Source organism: Neofelis nebulosa, chromosome 15 (assembly GCF_028018385.1).
Source record: "Neofelis nebulosa isolate mNeoNeb1 chromosome 15, mNeoNeb1.pri, whole genome shotgun sequence".
NCBI classification, from domain to species: Eukaryota; Metazoa; Chordata; class Mammalia; order Carnivora; family Felidae; genus Neofelis; species Neofelis nebulosa.
This window is the reverse complement of record NC_080796.1, coordinates 10,497,092-10,521,157: the sequence shown is the minus strand read 5'-3', so window position 1 is coordinate 10,521,157 and position 24,066 is coordinate 10,497,092. Positions and strand designations below refer to the sequence as shown.

The 24,066-nt window shown below is 39.4% G+C and overlaps 1 protein-coding gene and 1 long non-coding RNA gene across 6 annotated transcripts in view; one reads left to right on the top strand and one right to left on the bottom strand.

Annotated features, from left to right (window-relative positions):
• SMYD3 (SET and MYND domain containing 3) overlaps window positions 1-24,066 on the bottom strand; it is a 701,652-nt gene that overhangs the window by 397,787 nt on the left and 279,799 nt on the right. The gene's annotated exons all lie outside the window — the stretch shown is intronic.
• LOC131496290 (uncharacterized) lies at window positions 15,887-23,231 on the top strand. 3 transcript variants are annotated; one of them, XR_009254409.1, is made up of 2 exons: window positions 15,887-16,065; window positions 22,906-23,231. It is a non-coding gene; the product is annotated as an uncharacterized LOC131496290 (long non-coding RNA). The 3 variants fall into 3 exon arrangements; XR_009254410.1 differs by lacking the exon at window positions 15,887-16,065 and adding an exon at window positions 16,266-18,423; XR_009254411.1 differs by lacking the exon at window positions 15,887-16,065 and adding an exon at window positions 16,266-18,539.

Genomic DNA, 24,066 nt, shown 5'->3' with positions numbered 1-24,066 from the left:
CCCCTCCCCCACTCGCGCTCTGTCTCTCTCTCTCTCTCTCTCTCTCTCCCCAAAATAAACAAACATAAAAAAAAAGAATGGTCCTTCTCTATTTGGGGAAGGTTGTTCTCTTCAACAGAGCACACAGCTTTGGGAGGGGCACACTGGAACAGGGAGGGAAGCAGGGGACACCCATGTAGCCCAAGCAGCCAGAACAGCCAAATCAATCCTGCTAACCAACAGGGTGGCAGGTGTCACAGCCAGATCTCCCTTATATCCTACTGTTGGCAATTCTTGATCGTAACTACAATAAAACATTTTTTATCCAGGGAAAAACAAATTAAGGACAGAAACTCAGGAGGCTTTGAGAATGAGAGTTAAAGCTTTTATAGAAGGTCTGTTAGCAAAGACCCCCCAGCAGCAACCAGGACAGCGTTCAGCTCCTGGTTTCCAGCACCACTCTCTAATGAAAGAAACCAGGCTCCTGCAGGAATGGATGATTCTAGGATCAGAGCAGGAAACACACAAGGCAAGCCTGGAGTATTCTTTAGTGACAGAATGGAAGGACATGCTAAACACAAACAAACTCCACAAAGACAGAGATGTGTCACAGGCACACAGGAGCCACCTGAAAGAGCTCCCAACAGCCAAAGCTAGAACAGCTTGGCAACAACATAAACAAAGAGGTGTTGGAGTACAACTCAGAATGTAAAATAAACATCCATGAGACCATACTGATATAATTAAATGACTAAAAGAGAGGAGACCAATCTCCTGTGCAGAAGAATTGCAAATAATTTATGTAAATACTCCTCCTTCAAGAAGGAGGACTATTCTCCCCACTCTTTAAGTGTGGGCTGTATAGAGCCACTTCCATCCAAAGGGGACCATGAGGAAGGGGGAAGGAGAAACTACACAAACACACCTGAGCAGGTGACCAAGGTCAACACCAACAAGAAGTCACGTGACAAAGCACACCCTTGCCATAATGTGATGAAAATGGCACCTTACCTCTGTGGTCTTCCTCTCCAAAACCCAAATCTCCACTCTAATCATGAGACAACTTCAGACAAGTATTAGTTCCTTTTTTCCACTTAAGGGACATTCTATAAAATACCTGACCAGTACAGTACTCCTCAAAACTGTCAAGATCATCAAAAACAAAGTCACAGAACAGCCTAAGGCAATATGATGACTACGAGTAAGGTAGTGTCCTGTGAGGGACAGGACATTAGGTGGAAAAAAGAATGGGGGGGAGGGGCGCCTGGGGTGGGGGACGGCTCAGTCGGTTAAGCGTCTGACTCTTGGTTTGGGCTCATGTCATGATCTCACAGTTCATGAGGCTGAGCCCCAAGTTGGGCTCTGTGCTGACAGTGCAGAGCCTGCTTGGGATTCTCTCTCTATCTCTCTACCCCGCCCCCCCCCCCTCTCTCTCTCAAAATAAATAAATAAATAGATAAATAAATACACTTAAAAAATAAAATAATAAAGCAGACATTAGGTATAAAGTAAGGAAATCTGAATGGAGTACAGACTCCCATTAATATCAATGTATCAACACTGATAAGTGAGTCACTGATTATGACAAATGTATCACACTAAAGTTTTCATAATAGGGAAAAACTGTGCCCCAGGTATTATGAAGGAACTATATTATCATCACATTTCTGCTGTAAATCTAAACCTTTCTAAAATTAAAAATTTAGTATAAAAATATATACAGGGGCTCCTCAGTGCCTCAGTCAATTAAGCATCTGACTCTTGAATTTGGCTCAGGTCATGATCTTGTGACCCTGAAATCGAAACCCAAGTTGTGCTCTGCGCTGAGCATGAAGCCTGCCTAGGATTCATTCCCTTTCTCTCTTTCATTCTCATTCTCTCTCTCTCTCTCTCTCTCTCTCTCTCTCTCTCTCTCCTGCTCCCCAAAAAATATTTTACACAATCTTTCCAACACTGAATCATATTACATATTTTGGTTTGTTTTAAAGCTATTTGTTTGGGTGCGCCTGGGTGGCTCAGTTGGTTAAGCGCCCAACTCTTGATTTTGGCTCAGGTCATGATCTCAAGTTTCAGGGGTTCGAGCCCTGCATTGGGTTCCACACTGACAGCATGGAGCCTGCTTGTGATTCTCTCTTTCTCCCTCTTTTTGCCCCTCCCCTTCATCCCCTCTCTCCAAATAAATAAATAAACTTTAAAAAAATGTTGTCTGTTTGACATAATAATTGTGGTAAAGAGTGTAGACTGATCAAATTGTCTGGATTTGGATCCAGCTCCACTGCCCACATCAATTTTTACTAGTGACGTGCCTGCCTGTACACAGTATACTGCTAACACGGGCCCAAGCCTTCAGTTACATTCAGCACATCTGCTTTCCCAGCAAGAGAAAAGATGACAAATAAGTCCGAAACAGCATGACTTTCCTGTCACACAGCAGCCCCTGGAGTAATGACCAGGCCACTGTGCTGCACTGAATAACAGTGAGAAGGGGCCTTTGGCAACCTGGTCCCCATACACAGGCAGGCAGGCTCTCCTTCCCAAGAACAGATGTGCCCAGATGTGGTTAATGCCTCTGAGCAATGCGCAGCTCTGATTTTAACTTTTCGTGATATGAACAGTTCCTGTTTACTTCTGTTATTCAAAGGAGGCCGATGTAATCCTATTCTTTCAACAGGTAAAAAAAATCATTCAAAAAATGGATTTGATGAAAATATCAGAAGATACTTTTAATAAAAACTGGCCAGGGTTTATAGTGTTATTTGTTGAAAAAAGAAAGAGTTTACATGTTATAAGACTTACAACTTCCCTACCAACGAAGGCTTCACAAATGAATCTTCAAGCGGCAACTGCAGTGACGTTTACCAACTAAGTCAGTCATTAAAGGCTCCTCATCTTGGTCAACAATGCCTCAGGCGCTTCTAAATCAGTAGGTCCTAGTCTACAGCTTTGAATGCTGTAATGGCAACGTAACAGAGAGAAATTAACGACCAGTGTGAGTAATCAAAGATCACAATTTTCCACAAAAGCTCAGAATTTTCTAGTTTCATCTACGTCTTGATATAAAAGTACAAGGCACTTTCTTGACCGGGCTGAAGAACAAAAAAGACAAAATTAAGAGAAATAAATAAAAAGGCTGAGAGAAGCGGTGTTTCTTTAAAAAGACTATGATTAACCAATGGGCATTACAGGGTTTGGTTTCTTTAACATAAAACATCTTAATTAACTTTTTTCAGAGTTGGATGAACTGTCACTAGGCCTAACACCACACTTAATTTGGGATTTGGCCCTAAGCTGCACTCCGTGTGAGCAGCTGTGCGGAGAGAGCACCACCCCCACCCAAGCCCAGATGGGAGCTCCGTGAGCACCGCAAGGAGGGGGCAGGAGACCCACCTCTCCGCTCTGAACGCACCCCTGCATCACCTCTGCACCGAGCACTGGATGCGTAATAGGAAGGTAATCAGTAAACAGATGAACGGATCTGTGTGTGAAATTATTCCCACTCAGTCAGGGGACCGTGGATATGAGCAATAGAACCAACCCAGTTAATTTAAGTTTTGAAAAAAAGAAAAAAGCATTTACTGTCAGGGACCAGAGCAGCTGCAGGGCTCTGAATGGCAGAAAGTACCAGATTCAGAAGAACACATCTGACGGGCCAGCTTGGGTTGCACGTTCACCAGGGGATTTCGAATGACATCTATCCACGCTTCTATCCCGAGACAGAAGAGTCTCCAAAGCAGACGTAGGGTGCTATTTCTAGAAGAGAGCAGTGTGGTTGCCAGGCAGGCGTGAACTCACATGCGCGTCCTGACGGGGAAGGAGCAGGGCGTGGGAATAACAAACCAACCCCCAGGGACTGTAACAGGCATTTTGCTTTTCATAGACCTGATCCTCTTTTCCACACAATCCCGGGAGGTGCCTATTACAGCCTCGTTTCACTTGAGTTGAAAGTGAAGTTCATGGAGTTTCAGTTACTCAGCTAAAGTCACAGGGAATCAGACCCAGGCCTCCCATTCTCTTCTACCTCTCCACAGAAACAGAAGGTTCTTATCAGAGTGTCAAGATGCGAGACGTTAAATCCAGGCACAGTCTCAGAAATAGGAACTTTTCCTTGTAATCAGTGGTGCCTGAAGATAAGGACTTCTTGCCCTCATGTTATCCGAGTTTTTTCACAGAATATATACAGAATCCCTTTCATTCAGTAAAAATGTGATTTGCTTAGGGGAGCCTGGGTGGCCCAATTGGTGAAGCGTGTGACTCTTGATTCAGTTCAGATCATGATCTCAGAGGTGACATCGAGCCCCATGTCAGGCTCTGCAATGAGCACGGAGCCTGCTTGGGATTCTCTCTCTCCCTCTCCCTCTCTGCTCCTCTCCCACTCGCTCACTCTCTTTCTCAAAAAAAATAAAAATAAATTCAAAAAAATTTTTTTGAAATATTATTCGCTTATACATAAACCTGCAGTTTCCACGGCTAATGACAGAATATGCAGATACCAAGGTGACAAATACAATTCTAAAACAGGTTAACAAAATTGCTCGTCTCTCTACGCTCAGTATGCCCACTCACTAGCTCTGTCAGGACACATATCTGGTACTGGTAACAAGGGATAGCACGTGAGAACAAGGACACATTAAGCAAAAATCACTAATCCCTAATGGCGAATGGTCAGCCCTACTAGCAGGGGGCTGGAGCAGGAGCATTTTTTAAACCAGTGCAAGCCTAGCATTTTTCCACATGTAGAAAATGTGGCTTCATCTCTAGAGCAGCTGAAGCACAAACATGCAATTCACCGTATTATTTGGGTCACTAGTAACCTAAGCAGATGGTATATGCATTTTATGTGAAATATTTAATTAGGCCATCGGGAATGTGGTGGTACCAGCTGTTATGGCCTGCTGACCTTGGTAAAGGAGGAGATATCAGCAAAATGACGACGACGATGTTCAGACGAGTCCCAGACATGGAGCCTGTTTATGACAATATCAGCTACCCTGACTATGTCACACTGCAAGGCAAGAAATGTCGGCCCAAGCACAGAGATCTGGCTCCCATCACTCACCTTCAAGTCCTCCGGAGTTATTAAAAACTGTTCTTAACTGATTTATACTAATATATACATAGGAAGAACTCTGGAAATACATACTTCAAAATAATAATGGTTCTTACTTATAGATGACGAACTTAGGGGTGATTTTTATTTTCTTTTTCTATGTGTTTTTATGATTTGAAGTATTTAATTTAAAATACCAATGACTTATACCCATATAATTCCTTTTATATACTACATGCATCCCTGAAACACTGCCTTATGAATCCATGTTTTGTTATAAATTTTAAAAACTCTATTCTTTCTCATTTACACTTAGGCAATTTTTCATTTTTCATAGCTGACTTCCCCAACTGGCCTATGAAGCCCTCTAGTATCTTAGTGCTGGGTTCTTCCTTCAGCTCAGTCAGGGGACCCCAGGCTGGGCCTCCAAGCTGCCCCCAAGAGTTCGACCAGAACCACATCAACTCCTCCCTTTTTCTCAGAGGCTCCTCCACAGATGTCCCCTTCCCCAATTCCTGCAACCCCTCATGTCTCTTCAATCAAACCATCCAGACGCGAATCCTTAAATCCACACAGTCTCAGAAATGCAAACCTTCCTTAAAAACAACAGCTCTTAAACAAGGACTTACTGCCCTCATCTAACAAAATAGAGTTCAAATCCTCTTCCACTCTCTCTGTATAATATAAATACAAAAATTTGCTTACATATAAATGTAAACTTTCTGTGGCTATTGACACACAATATGGTGACAAATCTGGTCCAATCTCTCCTCAACCTCTTCACAATGAAAAGAGAGGCTAGAAACTAATAACACCCTCAATTTCCTGCCCTTTTCCAGAGTGAATCCCATGGGGCTGGTTCAACAAGCATTCACTGAACCTTGAAACAGACAGACACAAGATGCTGGGGACTTTTCTAGACAACAGAGTTCCCTGCCCTCATGGAGCCAATGGTCTCTGCTGCCTCAATTACCCTGTCCTCCTCCTTGTCAAGACTCCCCTGTATTAATCAGCCTGGGTGGCCATAACAAAGAACCCCGAACTGGGTGGCTTCGACAACAGAACATATTTTCTCTCCCTTCTGGGTCTGAAAGGCTGAGATCATGGTGTGGGTAGGATTGGTTTCCGCTGAGGCCTTTCTGCTTGGCTTGGACACTAATGTCTTTTGTCACTTCCTTACACGGCCCTCCCTGTGAGTGTGCACATCTCTAATGTCTGTCCCTCTTTCATAAGGACACTGGATTAGCATTCCACCCTAAAGGCCTCCTTTTAACTCAATCACTTCTTTAAAGACCTTATCTCCAAACACATTTACATTCTGAGGTAAATGGAGATTGAGACTTCAACATAAGAATTTTGGAAGAACACAAGGTACCCATGACAAAGCCCCCCTCCTCTGGGTCCCTCTGGAAACACCATTCTCAAATAGCCCCCCCTCCTCTGGGTCCCTCTGGAAACACCATTCTCAAATCCTTTTCATATTTAAAACACCAACAAGCCTCCCTAGGCCTTATCTTCCCCTAGTCCACCCAGCTGCTGTCCTTCACTGTAAGATATGAAAACAGCCTGAACTAGGAGTCTCCAACTCAAATTAGGAGAGCAGATCAGGGGTGGGCGGCCAGGTGGAGGACCGGAGAGGCCAGTCCCATCCACAGGGGGAAGCCGTGGGCCCACTGCCATCCTAACTTTACTCACGTGTGAAAACAGGAAGGAGGACATCAACCACCTCCATTCTGACCTCAATCCTTCCAGCTGATTAAGTTCTTTCCAGTTTACCCCTTAACTCAGGCAAAATGCCCTGAAGCAGGCAAAGCATCCCCTGGTGGGAACCTTCAGTACCCCCTCAGGCCCTGAGCCAGCAAGACCCCAGACCCCAGTGACTGATCCCAAGACAATGATCGACCGGACATTCACCACCCACCGTGTGGACCCACTGACCTTTGTCCCACATTTTCCTTAAATAAACATGGAAGTATTTCAGTACTTTGGAGACCGTCTTTGAGGCCCTAGTTGACTGTCCTCCTGGTGTTGGACTCACTGAAATAAATTCCTTTTCTGTTTCACCTCCACTTACTGGATTTTGTCAGCTGCTAGTGGCTGAACCTGATGTGTCTGGGACCCTTAGAGCTGGGTGCTCTTGCCCCCTGTGCCCCAGCGACAGAGCCCAGTGTACCCTGTTCTTCTGACTTTCGAGAGAACCTAGAAATTGAATTGTGTGAAATTTCCCAAGTTTTATATGTTGGTGACAAAAATAAGAAAACAACTCTGGGGGGCAGGAGGCAAATGAGATAGGCCTGTTCTCCCAATTTTTTCCATTTTTTTGCCCCTATAATCTCTTACTTTCCTCATTTCCTACCTGTCCTTCATTTCCAACGTTTCTGAAATCAGGTTTCTTTGCACCAAGTCCTTTCCCCGCACTCCAGTGAAATAGCTACAGCTCAAGTCCCCACTGGCTTTTCATTTTTAAACATCATTTTATTTGGAGGGGAAATCTATCTGGCCAGAACTACCCACTATATTAGCCTGAAAGACAGACTCCATTCCTGAGATGTCAGGTTGCTGTTCTGTGGGGATCTTTGAGCCCACTCTGCACTAGCTTGGAGTTACTAGCCCCCTCACCTGCCTGTGTGTTTGTAACAGTCTAAGTACTCCAGGAGGGTGGGGTCTATGAACTACACTGAAGAGGCTGTTGTACTTCAATGGGGGTGGCGACGTGAGCAGACATCCAGCCCACACCCAGCCGCAGCACACGTCTCTGCCGGAAAAGGGGGGTGTGAACAAAAGACTACATCCTCACACAACTCTGCTGGTTTTCCACTCCCATGTAACAGGAATCAGACAAAAATGGATGAAAATAGCCCTCGCTCCACCACTGTGAGGCCAATACTGAGCTTTTCCACACCTCAGCTTCTTCAACTGTAAAATGGGAATCATAATGTTAAATTAAAACCTACAAATAATGTTGGGAAAATATTCAATGTAATGATACAATGAGTTTACCTGTGAAAGAATTTCAACCTAAAATGGAACGGTGGGCATAAGAGGGAAAGTCTCAGGCATGTGTCCTCTGGAAAACAAAAACTTAAGGACTGGGAGACTAATTTCCCTTAAATGTCCTATTTACAGAAAACGGAAAATAGCAGAATTTTCTTAAGTGACAGTGAGTTGGTGACAGGCTGCCTCCTACTGACCTTCACAAGTTTTACTTATGGTGTCCAGAGGCATGAACGAGACATGACCAGGGCGGGCTCGCCTCACCAAGTAAGCTGCATTGAGCTGTTGTTTGTGACCGGTTTTGTCTCCAAGGGAATTTTCAGAATTGACTCTCATTTGTTTTTGAATTTGATGGATTCCAACAGGACTGTCTCCTCCTTACATTCCCTGCCCATGAACCCCGCAGACCCAAACCCTCAGTGCACCTGCCTGTAGTCTGCCGTGGTGTGCGTGTCCTGAATTGTAACTCTTATCCTATTCCTGAACAGACTCATCCTTTTGACAATTTGGAGCTTTCCTTGGTTTACCTCTTTATTTAGGTTGACATACCTAACATCTTATCTTCACTTTCATTTCAAAAGGAAAACCATGGCTCCCACATATTAGAACTACTATTTCAGCTATGGTTTTCATATCACACTTGGAAAATGGTCCTCATTCATCTCTGGTGTCACATTCATGGTAGGATTTCTACTTTTCTATGAAAATTTTACACGAAATAATATTCTTTAACTATTCTTAGGATAATTTCAACTACATGTGAAAGTAATAAAATAGAACTCTGTAAAAATATATTTTATTAAAAAACTAGAAATGATTTAAAACTTAAATGAAAAGAAAAAAAATGTTATAAAATAGGAAAAAAAAACACACCTAATTTTATTTATCCCCTTTCAAAATTTTTATGTTGGGCCTTCCTGGAAATCTGAATTATGTATCCTCAAATGCTTAGATACTCTCAAAGAAATCAATAAACTATTGTTGACCCAAACTACTATTAAAACAACTATCATACATTAAAAAATAAAAACAGTCCAGAGGGTACATAACTAAACATCAGAACAGTGGAGAAAATCTACACTGAAATCAATATTCTTCCATAAACCAACATGAATTTTTCTTGTAAGAAGAAATTAAAAAGAGCTCTGGAATATCTTTTAAGAAAAAGATCACCTGAATTCTGTGGGTAAATGAACTAGCTAAATAAATTAAACAGATATTTGGGTATGCTGAATGTCCCATTCACAAAATAAATTGAGTTAGCATCATTCAGAAAGTTCCAGTGGTTCAAAAAGCCACACAAAACCAAGGGAGAAAAACTCTGCACAGAATCTGTATGCTTCGAAAAAAGAAATTCAAGTAATGTTTATCTCTTGCTACAAATGCAAATCCAAATCAATAACCAACTTTATTCTAGATTTTTATCCACTGTAGTACATAAAGGTGATTTGGACACTGCCTGAACACAGCCCTTGACTCAGCATCTTCTCAGGCACGTAAATCTGTCATTCTGACCAATACGTAACTAATCATATAGTGGTAAAGAGAGTAGTTTTTATTTAATCCTTTAATAAAACTCAGGAAGACTGGGAGTACCTTAAAACCTTAGCTATTTTAGAACAAATATATTACATTTTAATGCAGTTTTAGAACTATATCATTTCAGCTGACTTAAGTATAAAAAGTCAAATTTATAGTAATTGAATCCATATTAATTTTTCAGAAATAGTGATTTGCCAAAAGTGCTATCAGACTCAGAAGCTGTCTAAAGAAACAAAACTGAATTTCCCAAACATTCCATTCCTGGGCATTACTGGCATGCACCACCATCCAACAGCAGCACAGCCTGTGGGCAGGTATCGTTAGGACTTCAAGTCTCCTAAAATGAACACAATGAGGGCCCACTCCTGTACCAATGATGGATACTGGAAATAAAATTACATTTGAATTGTTTGCCTTACCCAGGTTATATGAATAAATGTTTTACCTGAAACATCACAAAATCCAAATCCTGGGTATAAGTTACTCATACATGTACTTCTCTCTTTTAAATTACAGACTTTCCCCAGTTTATGATATGGTTACACTCCAATAATCCCAGCACACATTGAACATTTTGGAAGTCAGAAATGCATTCAGGGCACCGAACTACCAAACAACATATCTTACTTAGCCTAGCCTACAGTTAACGTGCTCGCAACACTTCTGTGAGCCTATAGTACAGACGGGCAAAATAAAACAGCACACAGAGCCCATTTTATAAGAATACTGTAACGAAAGCAAAACAGGAATGCTTCTAGGAGTATCGAATGGTTGTTGTGTGTTGGTTGTCTACCATCATGATCGCGTGGCTGACGAGAGCTGCGGCTCACGGCCCCTGCCCAGCGTTACAAGAGAGCATCCAAAGGCCTATATCGCTAGTCCAGGAAAAGATCCAAATTCAAAATTCCAAGTATGGTTTCTAATAGAATGTGTATCACTTTCGCACCATCGTAATGCCAAAAAATCCCAAGCCAAACCGTCATAAAACCGGGCCAGCTGTACTCTTCACCACCGTCAGATTCTCATTACCTGTTATCTGCATGTATGCTTCTCTTTCTCTTTATTTACACTGTCTCTTCTTCCACATCTTAGTCTTGTTTTGTAAATCTCAAGATCTCTCAGAGCTTCAAGATGTATCCTCTTATTTCCATCTAAAATTCACAGTACAGAGTGGAAAAGGACAAGGAATTGGGTGCTACTAACTAAAGCTGACAGGAAAACAAATCATATCCTAGGAATGTGACCCACCGGAAAGGGCCATTTATGGTACCATTTATCAAGAACACTTATATGAAGAGCAAAAGCTGAAAGTGCATCCAAAGAATCGTTGAAGACTATAAAAAGTTTTAAAAGAAAGAAAAAACATACATTCTAATGCCTACAAATTTGTAACTCTGGGACATGAAACACATTATTCATTTCTAAGCAAAAGAAAGACAAATACATCACATGTACCTGGTAGGGGTTGGGTTTGCTTAAGAAAACTTGTGAGATTTGCCTTTTCGGGTTCACATGCACTTCTTAACTACGTGTACTATTCAATCTCGAGTTTTCACAGGAGCCCCATTAATAAGAGAGACAAGGCCTGGAGACCACAGAGCGGGAAGCAGTCCACTGTGGGGGTTACTGGTTTACATTAACTGGTCTAGTTAAATAGGATGTGCAGACTACCTCTGGCAATACAGAAGTAGATTTGCATTCTCAAAATTTTAAACAACGAGAAGTGACAGGAAAGAATCGGCTTAATTTTGACAAAGTCACACCAGGAGAAAGGGTTGGAGACAGGAGTGGGAAGTGAGGTGGAACCACACACTCTTGGCTTAAAATACGGGAAGGAAGGTAATGGGTGAGGGGATGAAAGGGAAGCCACGTATCTGTTTAATTGTTGACAGACTGCTTAAATCTGTCTTCACGGGAACAGGGCTACAAAGAGGACTTCACATGAGCCTATGAAAATCACAAGTTTCAGGACAAGGTGCACACTCCCCTGCAGGCACTCAGGGCATCATCTGAAAAAGACTTAAAACATGACTATTTTAAGGAGACTTCTGCTTTGTATTCCCAATGAAATCTAAAAAAACACGGGTCCAAAATGAACAAAAGCCAGGGATGAATATGATATGAAAAGTCAATAGGTTGAGTTTTAAAGGAAAACGGCTATAATTTTAAAAGAATAAATGGAAGTTTAAAACTCAGATCCAAAGCAATAAAAAGCAAAAAAGACAATACAGAAAATCAATCCTGAAAGGTAGAAGACAAATCGGAGAAATTCTTCAAGTCATTAGAACAGAGGTCGGCAAACTACAGCCTGAAACCCAAATCCGGCCCGTCGTCTGTTTTGCTATGTCCTGTGAGCTAAGGATGGTTTTTACAAATGAACATTTGTAATCAATTAATGATAAGGAACTTTGAACCCCAATTAAGCAAAAAGTTATCTCTCCCCAAAAGAATTATATTCTGCTCATTAGATCAGTATTACCAAAACAAAACAAAACACTACTCAATTATATCTTAAATTGCATCAATAAAAAATTTATAGAAATTTGCTTTCTCTTGTTATATAAATAGCTACATAATATCCTCGATTTTGCCTCATTCTACAAAGCATAAAATATTAACTATCTGGCTCTTTACAGAAAAAGTTTTTTGACCTCTGCTTTAGAGGAAAGAGGCAGATCTAAATGCTAGGGAAAAGATAATGGCTAAGGGGTCAAGGAGAAGAAATCCAACCAAAGAATAATGGGTGTTTCAAAGAGGCACCAACATGAATGGGAGTTATAAGCAAAGATATAATTCAAAAACTTTTTTCTGACGTAAAGAAATATTTAAATTTGGTATCAAAGGGGTTTTCAGAACTTTAGGCAAAAATAATTCAAAATGACTCACACCTGGACAACCCTTAGCAAAATGTTTGAATTTTAAGGTTAAAGAAGAAAGTTCTAACAACATACGGGCAGGGTTGGGGCAGGGAGGAAAGGACAGGTTGCCCCTGAAGAAATAAACACCAGGCTGGCCTTAGACTTTCCCTCTGCAACAGTAAAACCACATGGCATGGCAGGGATTGTTTTACTTTACTCTTGAAGAAAAAAAAATTGTGACACAGGAAAAGACTCAAAAAAATCTAACACCTACCCTAAGTTTCTTAATATGTGTGAGTGTGTTTTTTCCCAGGCAACGGAGGGGAGCCAGTAGGAGCGAAAGTTTCAGAGCAGGGACTCTGGATGGAGACCTGAACATATCCGGAGTCCTGGCTCTGCATGGACAAATTATTTCAGCTCTCGGTGCCTCCATTTCTTCATCTGCCCAGTGGACTAATTAATGGACTCTACCTCAAAATGACACAGAGAAGATTAAACGTGAGTTAGCTCACATTTAAGGGCCTATAGTGGCACTTTGTAAATACTTAATAAATGTTGTATGTTGTTGTTGCTACTATTCTCCTGCGTACTACGGATGAAAAGAAATCAGGAACCAGGAAAATTGGGGATTTAAAGTATTATAGCATTGATGATCAAAATGACAGTTAAATAGTCAAGTCTGGATATGATTATAAACATGGTAAAAGTAAAAAACAACTCTTGAAAAAGAAAAACATAACAAAATATTGAAATTCACTAATGATACAGTTCTAGAAGACTACATTTTAGAAACTGGGGGGGGGGGAGAACATTAGAGTCTAAATATATTGTTTTTTTTTTTAATATACTGAAAAATAAGCTTAGTTTGTAGATTTTGAAATTAAATTTAAGTTCCAAACACATAAGAGCATAAGAGCAAACAAAACAAAGTTCACGATACAATATACAGCAAGGAAGCATTGAATGCAGAATACACGAAACACCTATCAGTTGCTAAAATAAATGTAAACCAGGGGTGCCTGAGTGGCTTAGTTGGTTAAGTGCGATTTTGGCTCAGGTCATGATCTCATAGTTCATGGGTTCGAGCCCCATGTCAGGATCTGTGCTGACAGCTCAGAACCCGGAGCCTGCTTCAGATTCTCTGTCTTCCTCTCTCTCTGCCCCTCCCCAACTCATGCTCTGTCTCTCTCTCTCAAAAATAAACACTTAAAAAAAATCTTTTAATAAATGTAAATTATTTAAACTCTCTTTAACCCGGGCAAAGAACTTAAAATAGAGTCAAGAAACAAAATGGAACAGAAAGATTAAAAATTAGAGAGAAGGCAAAGATATGTAAAACATAATGAGAACAAAAGCAGAGTTAACAAATTAAAATTAGGTAACATAAAATCTGAGCAAAAACCAAGACCTTAGGTCAATTTGCATGGATACTGATCCTATAATTAAACATCCACGAACCTTTCATCTTTCCGGAATAGAACACCAAAACATGAAAATCAAAAGCTGTGAGAAATGAGGAAGAACAAAAACACACTGGAACGGAAGACTGTAAGACACAGCATTTGATCCACAAAATACAGTTGTGGAAGATTTCATCTACAGGGTTGGGTTATGAACCACACCAACTCCGTATCCACCAAACAGTATTTCACTTATGAAAAAAATGTCCATGAAAGAGTCTGAACGACTGTTCATCTGTGAAACAAAACAGCATAAATATATTGAAAACATTCCAAACGCTAGAAACTACTGAACTTTAATAAATACAAAATGCCATCTGCCTGAAAACTCAAAAAGCATCTTTATAATAACGTATTTCTTACAAAATAACAAAAAGGAACTTATAGATTGCAGCCAACACTGTGCTTATAATTAAATTCGTACACTTAAAGGTTTCATTATAAAGTTTTTTTTTTTTTTTAAAGCAAGGCAAATATACTAAACAAACAAGTTATCAAGAGGAGGGGGCCTTAAGGAAATCTATTCATGAATAAGGAGATGTTAGAACATACATTAAATAATGGACAGGAAGCTCAAAAACCTCAATGGTATTTATATTAGTGAAAAACTAGATGTAATCTAAACAACAGAAAACTGTATTGATTTTAGTGAGAATTTCCAGTTAGATTTCTTCTGTGATTAAAAATCATATTTACACATATTTTAACGAAATGCTACAAAGTCTTTAAATAAAAAGGTGGCATATAAAATTTTATACATTAAGTAATACCAACCGTGTGAAAACAAAAAGAAAAAACACTGTTTAAGTAGAAAAACCACAGTTACATCTACAGGTTAAAACATGGATAACGTTTCTTAACATTTTTCTAGATTTTCCCTATTTTGTAAAACGGGTAATTCATTACTTCGATAATCAAGGAGAAAATCACACTATTTTTAAACTGAGTGCCCAGTATGAGAATGCAGCTCTCACCTTTTCTTTTTTAAACTGAAGTATAAATGACATATAACATTATGTTGGTTTCAGGAGCAGAACAACAATTTGACATTTGTATACATTACAAAGTGATCACCCCAGTGAAGTCTCATTAAACAGCCATTACCACACACGGTGACAAAATATTTTTTCTTATAATGAAGACTTTTAAGATCTACTCTCTTAGCAACTTTCAAATATGCAGTACAATATTATTACCTACAGTTCACCAGGCTGTACGTTAAATATTCAGGACTTATTTATGACTGAAGTTTATATTTTCTGACCCTCTTCACCCATTTCAACCACCCTCCAACCCCCACTTCTGGCCACCACCAAGCTGTTCCTTGTATCTATGCAGCTCTCGCCATTCATATTAACACTATTCAAGCTCCTACTTCTGCTTTAAGTACTATTAATTATGCCTGGACATTTAGGGGAAAAATTGAGCTTGTTACTCAGATTCTTAAAAACAGAAAACTGAACTTGAATAATTTACAGAACAAGAAACATGTTATTTTCAAGTTTGCTGAGATCAGTGATCAGTAACTGTCCTGTGCCTACTAAGTCAGTGCTACATTTCAAACCACTCCCACTGAAACCCAGTTAAACCTACACATCCCTCTGTGACAATGGCTCTCACAAAGAGCTACACAATCAGGACTTCCCAGGTGACTCTTCAATACAGCTTATGGAGCTATTTTTCCATCAAGATGCCAAATGTAAAAATAAGCCCAGCTATTTGGAAGCTGTCATGTTTTATTCGAAAAATTACGATTTCCCTATAAATCTGTGATTTCTAAAGTCTGAGGAGACCTGAGGCATTCTTAAATGTAATATTGCCTGTATCTTGGTGTAATGGCTTTTCATCTAGATGAGTATCTCTCTGCGTTTATAAAGAAAATATAAATGAAAATCAATTCAGTATCCAAAAATTCAGGTGACACGGAATTTCGAGGATGCACCTATTCTATAAAGTAAGATTACGCCTTTTTGTTTTGGGTCTCTATGATGAAAGAATTCTAGAACAATAGTTATCCTTGCCTCATACACTAATTGAAAGCACAGGATCTCTCAGAGGGTACTTTCTGTTTCTGCACCAGAGCTCCTCCAAAAACCGTCACGACGGCAGCAAATTAAACCAGGGGAGTTTGAGAAGCCAGGGCATCGTGAACAGGGCCAAGACTGTCCCAAGCTGACTTCATGTGGTGAGGTGCACGACAGGGAACTGAGATAACCACAAAATGTGCACGGATACTATTACGCTGAAGTACACTGATAACAGAGTTAAATATTCTAAATAGTTCATTTCTAAGGGATTACTACACTTCTCCAGACTCAAAGTCATTTATGCCTTTCAACTGATTTGAAAGCTTTTTGTAATAACTCCTCAAATATTCATTGCTTGTCATATTCTAAATAGTGAATTCCTGGATGCAAATACACAAGCCGTATTAGCACTAATGGACTTACGTATTTGCACCAAGGAAAGAACACACATCTAGAAACCTGTTCTCTGCTGCTCATAGGCAATCATGGTGCATTTTCTCTTGTGGACAAAATAAAAATGCATTGCTATTTATGTGGAACCATTCAGGTGTTACAGGCATTTCTATAACGTCCAAGAATGCATTGGCCATGACCAACTAAAGTCGTTTTTGGCTTATCATCATTCAAGCTGAATTAATAATATTAAACAGCATGTGGGATGAGGGAAAACACAGTGCAGAGCAACATTAAAATCCCTTTCCACCCAAGCATAATTCATTTTGATCTTTACTACTTGATTCAGCTAAAGGTCAAACCATATATGATGGTTTAGATCCAGAAAATATATTATTTCGCTGTGCAGTATGGTCTGAAATGAGGGCAACTAATTTAAAAATGGATGCAATTTGGAAAATATAAATGTAATGAAAAATGCCTCCATTATGAAGTATATAAATTAAGTTCTACTATTGATTACTGCCAACATTTAAAATCTCTCCACTCATACTGGTAATGCCTTTAGTGTAACTTAATTTTCTTCCTATTGTGTCGATGCCTCAATGAACATCACTCTGGTGAGGGACCAAACACAGGTCAGAAATGTTAGTGATGATAAATTACAGACCTTAATAACTTTTGAACAGTTTTAAATGTACAAGTCATCTAGGAGTCATTTAGCTCGACAGATGAATGGTTAACGAACTACATACACTAATAAGAACCATGTGTTAGTCTGTACCACTACATGGCATAAGGCCAAGATCTAATAAAGAATAAAACTGGGCTTTGGAGCATATACAACTGGAGAAAGAAAAAAAGTGAATTACCTTATTAAAAGACTGTATGAGCAAAAATCGCTCATGAATTTATACAAATAATTTATGAGCACAAAGGCTTTACTAAAAGACTGGCCAGATTCATAACTGACAGACGGATGAAATGTGACCAGGTTTGGGATAGGGAAAAAACAGGCAATGAGTAGATTCAGGTGTTTGCTTGGTCATTTGGTATTTTTGCTTTCAATGAAAGGGGGTGTGAAAATCTTCATCTTTCTTGCAGACTGTTTGGACTGGGGCTTTTGTACTTTACGTGTTACTCCCATTTTTGGCTCTTGGGTGAGTCACAAGCAACATGGGCTGCCCTCCAACATCCTCCTGAGGGACATCCACAGAGCAGGTTCTGGAAGGAACCCAAATCAGTCCAACTCCAAGAAGTCTAAAGCAGTTCTAATATGGAGAGACTTAAGAATCAAGCTAAAAGAGGCACAGATTGAACAAGTGATAGTTTCCCCATTACTGAATTAAAACTGACAGGTGACATCTTGCCTGGTGTAACAGTGAAGAAATCTTCACTAATCCACCCACTTCAGTCATTTCTCAAGAGTCATCTGCCTGCCACCATATCACAATCGCCAAGGCAGCTTGTTTAAAATCTGTACTCCTACTAAATTACCTGCCAGGCCTCTGGTAATAAGATCGCCAGTCTTTTACAAGCAGCCCTGGAGATCCTCGGGAGCCCTGAAGCTTGCAAGCTCCGGTGCTGGGAGGCAGGCCCAGGTGGTTCTTCTTTCCACCACACGTGCACGGCTCCCACGGCTCCTCTCACTTCCCACCATCACACCTACGGTGCACACGTCAGCAATACAAGACGCACCAGACTCTTTAAGAGCAGCATGAATGAACGGATAAATGCGCGAATGAGAAAGTTAATAGTATTTCTGAAACAAAACAGGAATTCTGATTCCATTAGAGTTGGCTCTACAAATCCATTCACAGCCTTCTAAAAATCCCCACAGAGCTCCAAACTACTCACTCTATATATTTGGCAGTATGATCTGAGCTTCTCAAATACTGATCACAGCAAACTGTGGAAAAAAGAAAGAAGAGGAAATGAAAAGCACTGATTCTGAGTTCTCAGAAACGTCATGATGCTGTGCTGCTCTCTACCCTGCATAGCTGGCTGGCAGACACCGCCGTGGTCCCAAAGCACATCTGCTGCGAAAGCTGTTGCTTAGCAACAGCAATCAATGCTGTATTTCCTCTTCACCATTTGCCTAAAGATTGAGACACTGCTTCAAGGTATTATTTTCAAATACCTTCTGTTTCACTGACCAAACATGTTTGTTAATTTTTCTATTATGCGAAAAGAAATCGGGAACCAAATCAGCATAGGAATTCAAGAAAAAAGAGAGAAGGTCAGTGTAACACAGGGTGCTTCGGGATTTGTTTGATGAAGAAAAATTCTTTGACAGCTCATTGACTTTATTTGCTATACGCTTTCATTCTGCCATTTTAGAATTGATTTCTGCTAGCTCATGGGATATGAAAGCCATTAGCATGAATTATCATTCTAAATGCAGATCCACAAGGTACTGCCATAAAACACAAAAAGCAAATGATTTTCAGAAACTGGTTTAATATACATCTCACATCTCCGTTAAAGCTCATGTCTTGGTTACATTCTTACTAACCACCAGCAGCATTTTCCAACATCTTTTCACTGATAGTACAAATCTTTCAGATAAGCAAGGCTTATAATCTAAATTACTTGGTGCTTCGGATATATTTACAAGGTAAATTATATACACACCATACAACACCGACTTTGAAGAAGCAGATACGAAATTTTATTTTAAATACACCAATATGTCCTACCAATGAATGGGTTCTTCATACAAAAACACGAATGAGACCCAGGAACTTCATGTGATACTTTCTAATAAAAAGAGTTGATATTTGCTTAAAGTATGTGCACAATCAGTGGTGGACCCATCTGGGTGGGTATAATGTGATAATTATTTTCCACATTTATTGACTGCCTACTATGTATAAATCTCTATGGGCAGCATAAAGATGAGTAAAATGTGATCCCTGTACAAATCTTGTGCTAGAAACAGTCACATCAAGAAGTAATACAGAAGAACATAGATTTTACCTCAAGTATTTGTTTAGTTGCAACAAGTGTCCCAATTAATATGGATTATATCTGCAACACAGACTAGATGAATAAATCATAGTCCGAGACCTTTATTTTTTATGATAACATTCAGCATTGGTAAGGATGTATAGTGAGATAAAAATGTCATAGTTAACTGTAAAAGACATCAGGCCAGGAAACTAAATCAACCTTTCTGAAACACTGGCAAAATGTAATAAAACTATTTAAAATATGCACATTTTAAACTTTAACATGATAATTATGTATCTAAGAAACTAGTTTAGGAAATAAAAATGCCAACAAGAGATATCTATTTCAGCTATATTTAAAACAGTAAATAAATACCCAATATTAGAATGAGTAAATGAATAATGATATAGCTATATGATGAGTATTACTAAAATATTTTTCAAGAATATTTTACGAGAGCATAAGTCAGTCAGAAAGACAAATACCACATAATCTCACTCATATGTGGAATTTAAGAAACAAAACACATGAGCAAAGGAAAAAAAGAGACAAACCAAGAAACAGACTCTTAACTATAGCGAACACAATGATGGTCACCAGAAGGGGGTGAGGGATGGGTGAACTAGGTGATGGGAATTAAGGAGTGCGCCTGTCGTGATGAGCACTGGGTGATGTATAAAGTTGCTGAATCACCCTATTGCACACCTGAAACTAATATAATACCATATGTTAACTATACTAGAATTAAAATTTAAAACTTAATTTTAAAAGGAAGAGTATTTTGGGGCTCCTGGGTGGCTCAGTTGGTTAAGCGTCCAACTTTGGCTCAGGTCATGATCTCACGGTTTGTGAGTTCAAGCCCCGCATCAGGCTCTGTGCTGACAGCTTACAGCCTGGAGCCTGCTTCAAATACTGTGTCTCCCTCTCTCTCTGCTCCTCCACCGCTCATGCTCTGTCTCTCTCCTTCAAAAATAAATAAAAACATTAAAAAAAATATTTTTGAAAAGGAAGAGTATTTTATGAAATCATTGCTATAATGTCGAGAGGAAAACCAATGAAAGAAAATAATCCATACTAAATGCACAGAAAACACAGTAAAGGAAAATGTATCATAATATTAATAATCAGAGGTGGTATTTATTTCTTGGCTTTGCTTTTCTATGCCTTCCTAGGTTTTTTATATTGACTATGACATATTTTGTAATCAGAAAAATATCCTAATAAATAAATACATCAGAATCTTATTTCAACTTCTATTTACAGATTTTTAAATTTCATCACAGAATTTCAGCCCTCACTGGTCTCCTAAGCACTGGCAACTTGAATGATAAAGTACTTAAGCTTCACAAGTATTTTTGGATCAACAATTTCATATTTCCATAAATGTCTGATAAACTTAGTCAATATTTTCCCAGAGGACAGTGATAATAAAAGCATATAATTTAGTCTAAACAAAATTATCTTTTATTTAACAATTCAACAAATATGCACCAAGCACAGGACATACAAATAAAATGACAGGATACTCTTGGGATGCTACGGATACATTTCAGGGGCTTGCTCTCTTCTGATGACCTTCCAGAAGATATAGGGCCCCAAGGCACAGCATTTGTCTTGTATCAGAATATACTGTGTGTCCACAAAAGAAGTTTCTACTACTGTTTGAAGCAGGTGATTCTGCAATCTACAACTGCTAACCCCCCTACCACCAGAGAGACTGAAGGGTCAGGGATGCAGACAAATAAAATTAAGAGAACTCTGTCAACAGAAATTAGTATTTCTGTAAATCTTCCTTCCATTCATATTATATAAATACACACACAATATTCTTTTTCTCAGTGACTATAGGGGCCAAAAACAGCAGTTTTCTAAGCCCAATAACTGAGGTGCAGACTTTCTGATCTTTATACCAGCAGAGAATATGTTAATACTTCCAATATCAAAGAAGGAAACTGGAGTTTTAAATCATGAAGTAAGTTGACCAGGATCACCAGCTAACCAGCAAGGAGATAAAACTCAAGCCTAGGTCAGTTTACCCCCTTAAGTCAGTGCTCCTTCCCTTACAGAACATGTGACACTCAAGCAAATGGATAGGAGAGAGGTAACCACTTCCAAGGAGCAACAGACAAGAATGGGAGGCAGAAATAAGCAAGACGTCCTGAGGTCCCCACTCCCGGCCGGCTAGAATAGGGGCAGGGGGACACGGCTTGTGCCAGACGGCCCATCTCCTGCATTTCCAAGATGGAAGGGTGGCCCTGTTCAAAGGTCAAGATTGGTTGTACCTGATGCTCCTCTCCCTGGCTCCACACTCCCTTCCAACTTGATGATCTCCCCTTGACCCCTGGGACCGCTGAAATATTTGTGGTGGCCATGGGCTCTGAGTACACCCCAGTTTTAAATCTGCCTATGAATAAGAAAAATTCCTCCTGTCCTGTTCCTTTCTCTTACTCAATATAGTTGCTCTCCCTTCAAGAAGTGCCTTTTGGTGACATCCTGGATTTCCTATAATCTGATCTGAACTCCTGCTATCAAGAGCTCCACAGAGCTCGCTCCCATAACCTGCCCTATTTGCTGGCTCTCTTGTACCAACAAAATGCCCTCTCAACAACAGGCGGCAAAAGATATATTAACCTTTAGTTAATCTAAAGATACAGTTAATACTGCACTGAACACATGACCTCTGTCTCCCCACCCATAATCACCCAGACTTTCTTTTTTTCAAAAGAAGTGATGGTATTGGCCTAAAGGGAACATGGTCTTCCAAATGCCCAGTTGGGAATGATGATGTGGAAAATAACGAGGGAGGAGTCTTGAACTCCAGAGACAGATTTCACATCCAAGTTTACTAATCAGTAGAAGGTGAAATACTTTAAATAGACTTCTTTGGTAAAAGCATGCAGGATGAACTGAAGAGGACAGACACAAGTGTCCAATGTCAAATCTGTCCATTTCGTGCTAGAATGTTAAACTGAGCATGGCAAGAAATCTCAAAGGAAAAACAGGCAGAACTCTTACTTAACTGTACATGGTATAAAATAAAGAGAAAACCCAAAGAGGGGAGATCTGACACCAACATGTTTAAGTTTGTCATATCAGCTTATTATGGGATGAATGAACTACATTAAGGAGTTCTTCAAGATAAAACCCAAGAAAGTTAAAAATTAGCGTGCTGAAATAAATAAGCAAACACGCAATAAGTATGTTCCTAAAATTTAGGGCTAAGATAGAAACTGTTTTAGACCACTGGGTCCTGCCATGCAAAGAGATGTTTCCATTCTATCCAATGCTTTCCATAATGGTCACCGAAAATAATTTTAAAACTTTCCAAAGAGAGCTACCAGGATATTTAGGTATAAAAAATTAAGAAACAGAACCTTCTGATTACTGAAGAATGACAGTTAAAAAACACACAGAGAGAGATGCAGAAGTCACTTTGCAGCTAAGTTAGCTGAACCCCCAAACGTACATGCTCGTGTTTATGCTAAGAGCACCATACAATCACGTATATATATATATACACGTATATATATATATATATATATATATATATATATATATATATTCTATTATCAAAATCACTTTCTACTGTGTAGTAAGTTAAAATTCATGGATATACCTTATTTTCTCTTTCTGTTTTCTTTTTTGTTTTTTAGGTTTCTACCTTGCTAAAGAACGTTTCTGCTGAGCTTTCTAGTCTTCATTCACTCCAATTAAACTGCAGTGATTCACCAGTTATTACCACCACAGCCATACACGTGTTGAAGAGAAGATCATGATTATAATCTGCACAATTACCGACGGCTAGATAGCATGCCTACACACGGTGTTTTGAAAAACAGCTTCATTTCCGATGGAGATCAGGACAGCAATAAAAGAGTTCCACAGTCTCTTCACTAAATATATCTTTGTTTGCATGGTCTGTGTATACTGTCATGGGGCAGGTGCGGGAAAATGTAAAATATAAATATTTAAAATCCAACTGAGCTGCTGTGAAGTCAATGACAAAGAAAAATACAAACATGGGGGCTTCATGCATACAGCTAAATACATAAATAACTATGAAATCACCAAAACAAAGCAACACATCCATATTTCTTACTGGTGCTTATTATAATTCAACAGCAATATATTTTCATTAATCCTGAGCCATCTGAAAAATATGTCAAGCAACACTTAACTTCATTGAGTCTGAGGCCCCAAATAAAGTTACCAATAGTGAGCAACATCATTAGATGTGCTTTGTATTTAAGAAGAAATCGTTCATTAGACTTGGTTTGTATTTAAGAAGAAATGGTTATCCAGCTCTCGTCACCCCACACAGTCACTTGAATCCTCCTTAGTCTTCATGCAGCCAGGCTGACGAGCAGCAGGACACAGTAGGGGTGAGCAGAATTCAGCTGCCCAAAGAAAAGTCAAAGGACAAACTGATTTTGTTAAACGTTTTTTTTTTTTTTTTAAGGCTACCCAGAGGTGGAATCCTGGGTGATGTCAGTCCAACTTATCTGACAAAACTTAAAATTGTATCTACTTGGATGAAAGTCAATGAGCTAACCACCTTTGTATCTTCCGCTTGAGAAGTTACGACTCGTAAGGACATAAAAATAGTTTTTTAACCAAATTATAGTCCTTTAGCTACAAACCCAAATAATCAGCAATTCACAAGGAAAGTGAAGAGAAAGCAAAAGATGGAGGCATTCTGGATACTAGAAGAAACAAAGAGCAGACTTCAGAAAAGCCAAACAATAAAGCATATTTCCATATCTGAAAATATGCTGAACCAAATAACCCAAAGAGCCCTCCTGAAACACATATTT